The sequence below is a fragment of the Rhinolophus ferrumequinum genome, chromosome X (assembly GCF_004115265.2).
Source record: "Rhinolophus ferrumequinum isolate MPI-CBG mRhiFer1 chromosome X, mRhiFer1_v1.p, whole genome shotgun sequence".
NCBI classification, from domain to species: Eukaryota; Metazoa; Chordata; class Mammalia; order Chiroptera; family Rhinolophidae; genus Rhinolophus; species Rhinolophus ferrumequinum.
In genome coordinates, this window is record NC_046284.1 from 59,464,984 (window position 1) to 59,469,854 (window position 4,871).

Sequence of the window (4,871 nt, forward strand, 5' to 3'; positions counted from 1 at the left end):
GTCCAGGCTTCCCTCAAGATATAGAATACTATAATTGCAGTCCTGAAAAATCCAACACATATCATAACTGAGCTAAGAATTCCCCATTTGCTTATAGATGAAATAAAATTTAGAGCCTCAGGTATTATTGATTTTATTCCTTATGCTGTATTTTACATCCCCATTTAATAACTTTAATAACTACCAATTTGTATTTATTAATTCCTTCCCCTTTTTTCACGCTTTCCCCCAATCCACTTCCCATCTGGGAACCATCAAAATGTTCTCTGTATCTATGAGTCTGTTTTTTGTGTAGTTTATTTTGTTCTTTAGATTTCACATATAAGTGAAATCATAAGGCATTTATCTTTCTCTGTCTGACCTACTCGACTAAGCACAGCACCCTCTATGTCCATCCATTTTCTTGGAGATGGTGAGATTTCATTGTTTTTTGTGGCTGGTTAATATTTCATTATATATATGTAACACCTATTCTTTATCCATTCACCCATTGATGGACACCCAGACTACTTCCACATCTTGGCTACTGTAAATAATGTTGCAGTGACTATATAGATGCACATGTCCCTTCGATGTAGTGTTTTGATTTTCTTTGGATAAATACTGGGAATTGGGATTACTGGGACCTTCTTTGTCTCATATTACAGTCTTTGTTTTGCGGTCTGTTTTGTCTGGTATAAGTATTGCTTGCTACCCCAGATTTTTCTTTCATTTACATTTTCATAAAATATCATTTTCCATCTGCTTACTTTCAGTCTGTCAATCTGAAGCAAATCTCCTGTAGGCAGCATATATAAGGGTTTTGTTTTCTTATCCATTCAGCCCTCCCTGTGTTTTTTGTTTAGAACATTTAATCCATTTACATTTAAAGTAATTGTTGATAGATATGTAGTTATTGCCATTTTATTCTTCATATTTTTTAATCTTTTTTGCTTCTTATTCTTAAAGAAGTCCCTTAACATTTCTTGTAATATTGCATTGGTGGTGATGAACTCTGTTAGCTTTTCTTGTCTGGGAAGCTCTTTTTCTCTCCTTCAACTTTAAATGATAGCTTTTGTGGGTAGAATAATCTTGGTTTCCTGTCCTTGCTTTTCATGTCTTTGAATATTTTCTGCCAGTGCCTTCTGGCCTGCACAGTTTCTGCTGAGAAATCAGCTGACACTCTTACGGGAGCTCCCTTGTAGGTAACTAACTGACTACTCTTGCTGCTTTTAAATTCTCTCTGTGTTTAACCTTTGGCATTTTAATTATGCTAAGTCTTGGTGTTGGCCTCTTTGGGTTCTCTTGTTTGGGAGTCTGCACTTTCTGTGCTTATATGTCTATTTCCTTTGCTAGGTTATAGAAGTTTTCCATTATTATTTCTTGAAATACGCTTTCAATTCCTGGCCCTCTCTCTTCTCCTTCAGGTACCTCTATGATGTGAATGTTGATATGCTTGATATTGTCCCAGAGACCCCTTAGACTATACTCATTTTTTAAAACTCTTTTTTCTTTTGCTGTTCTTATTGAGTGTTTTCTGCTACTTTATCCTCCAAATTGCTGATTCAAACTTCTGATTGAGTCTAATCTATTGTTGATTCCCTCTAATGTATTCTTTATTTCTGTTATTGTATTCATCTTTTCTGACTGGTTCTTTTTTATGTTTTCTATTGCCATTTTTATGTTTTCTATCTCTTTGTTGAAGTTCTTCCTGAGGTCATTGAGCATCCTTATAACCAGTGTTTTGCAATCTACGTCTGGTAGATAGCTTCTCCATTTTGTTTAGTTCTTTTTCTGCAGCTTTGTTGTGTTCTTTCATTTAGGACATGTTTCTTTGTGTCCTCATTTTGGCTGCCTCCCTGTGTTTGTTTCTATACATTAGGTAGACCTGCTGTTTCTGGTCTTGGTAGAGTGGCCTTATATAGTACATGTCCTGTGGGACTCAGTGGTACAGTCTCCCTGGTCGTCTGAACTGGGTGCTCCAGGTATGTCTCTTGTGTGTGTTATGTGTGCCCTCATGTAGTTGACCCTTGGTTGTTCTTTGTAGGTCAGAGTGAGGGATTGACCCTCAAGCTGATTAATTGTGAGGACTGGCCTTGACTACAGTGGAGGAGCTGTGGTGAAGGGGCTGACCCTCTGGAGCAGGATTCACTTTAGCAGGGCTCTGGGGCCTGCCCCATCTGCTCTTTGGGTGTGTTATTTGTGGAGGTGGCCTGGTGGTGCTCCAGTATAGTCTGAAGCCAGCCACCAGATGTGCCAACCCTGGGGCTTTCTGCGAGGGTCCCCACCACAGCTCAAGTTCAGCCTTTGTCTCTGCCCTGCCCAGGGTTATTTGGTATGAGCCACAAAGCAATCCGCAGATGTCTTCCACCTGCTCTGGTCTAGGAGATGCCTAGGGGAGGCTAAGATATGAATGGAGCCCAGCTTCCAGTAGTGCTGGGCATGAGGCTTCTTAGCAAGAGGTACAGGGCACACCAAGGAAAGACACTGCTTGTATGGGGTTTGTGAACCTTTGAGAGATTTTAGGAACGTGTGCAGCATTAGCTAAGACTGACTATTTGTATGGAAATCTACTAGAAGTGGCTTGGGCATGTCCACAAGTTGGGTGGGGTCTTACGAAATCATCAGGGTGGACTAGACAATGTTAGCCAGGTTGATGGAGACTGAGTTATGGTGGCTGCCTGTGTCTGTACACTGGGAGGGAGGAAGACTCAACAAAGAAACAATGGCTTCTGCCAGAACTCATGTCTTGGAGAAAGCTGCCTCTCTAGCTCTTGCGTTGAAGCCAGACACTTCAGTTCCTCCCCATATGTCCCTGGCACCTTTTATGCTGCTGCCCCAGTGCTGGAGGTCAGAATGAGTGAGTACTCAGTGAGTAAGTCCATGTGTGGGCCCTTTAAGAGGAACACCTGGGACTGTAGCCACCCTCCATCTAACTCAGCCACAATATCCATTGGTTTTTACAGTCAGAAGTTATGCGTACTTCTCTCCCTGACACTAGAACCCTGGGCTGGGGAGGCTGGTGTGGGGCTGGATACCCCTCACTCCTCAAGGGGGAGTTCTGCAGCCAAGATATCCCTCCCGATTTTTAACTGCCACAAGTAGGTATGGGGACAAGCCCATTTTGTATCTCCACCCCTCCTACCAGTGTTGACATAGCTTCTTTTATATATCTTTAGTAATAGGACTTCTGTTCAGCTAGACTTCAGGTGATTGTCAATGATGGTTGTTTTTTAGTTTAGTTGTAATTTTAATTTGATCATGAGATAATGCAAGCACAGCATTTACCTACTCTGCCATGTTGACCAGAAATCCTCTCAACCATTTTTTGTTTGTTTGTTTCTAACCACAATGGGAGAATATAATAATGGTAACTTAGCATTTGTGTTTGGGGAAAGAGGGGAGGAAGAGAATTAAAGTTTCATCTTCTTTAGTTGAAAATTTATTATATAATGTTTAAAACTAAAAAATCAAGAAGTAGTAATATATCCATGTTATTTTTGTATACCAAAATACCAAAAGAATCAGCCAAATAGTTGAAAGAGAAATGTCTTTGGTGAAGGAAGTGGCAGTGGATTGCTTTTTTAAACAAACTTTATAAACTAACTGGTGCCCTAAACAATGTGCTTGATTAGCTTTGATAAAAATTTAAAAACAAAAGCTAAATTAAACATACAGTGTTGTTTTTTTAATAGGAAAGTAGAATTTATACTAGATATCAAACTGAGATAAGTGCTAAAAAGTTTCCATATCAGTTATCTTTGAAAATTATATAAAATATAGACAAATAAATGTGCAGAAGCAAATGGTCAGAGTGAAACAAAACCCTCAATTTGTTCATGCATCAAAAGTATATCTGTTGTGGTATGGTAGAAGTTCTGCTAACACACCCTTCTGAGTTTCTGAGTTCATAGGAAAAGATATAGGTTTCATTTTGGGGCAAGGTAAAGCAAGTAGGAGGACAGTTTCTCCTCTTTAATTGAACTAGAGCAGAACTTTTTTTGAAGGAGGAGGTTTAGATTCTTGGGTGTCTGACAGTGATTTCTGTTAGCTAAAATTGTTCTGCTGAATACAAAAGTTAGAAAATACTATTTTAAGAGGATTTTCTTCTTGCTTTATAATCATACTATTTGGAATTTTAGGATTCTCCCCTTTACTTGTTTATTTGGAAGTCTAAAATATTGAATAGACTCTTGATAAATAATTTGCCTTTCATTTTCTGCACTTATTTCTATTATTTTCTTTACTAATGCAAACATTTCTCCACCCCTATCTGTTATGTGATTTAGTTGAAAAGCAGTTTTAAAAAATAATTTCATGCAAAATACCATTTTCCTTGGTATCTTCAATACCCAATATTGGACTTGGAAAGGTCAGAAAGTGTTTTGAAAGTTTTCAAATTTTAGCACCAACAATTTGAAAAAAGACTAAGATTTTCTCATAATAACGAAAGTGCCATACCAGCTAAACAACCAGTGTATGTATGTGGCATACTAGTCCTCATTGTGGTTTAGCTAGCACTATATAAAAACTATTTTAGGCTGTCACTTGTACTTGTAGCACCAACAGAATTTGAGACGTTCAGTACTTTGCCATTTTCAAAGAGGACCATATTCTTGTAAAGTGTGAGGAAAACTACCATTTTTAAGATATTTTGTTTGGTTTATATGTGCAGAAAAATAAGACACTTCTCCCCTTAAACAGACAAGTGATATTATATACTTGAGGGTGGTAATCCAGAGTGAATTAGGTACTGTTGGGATGATCCCTCTTCTTAATTAAATGAAGAAAATGAAATGATGCAGTGGCTTTGAAACTATAAGGCCATAAAAAGCAGAATTAAGCTGGGTCAAGTTTTGAGGATATTGGGGGATCAGAATGAGTGGCAGAAA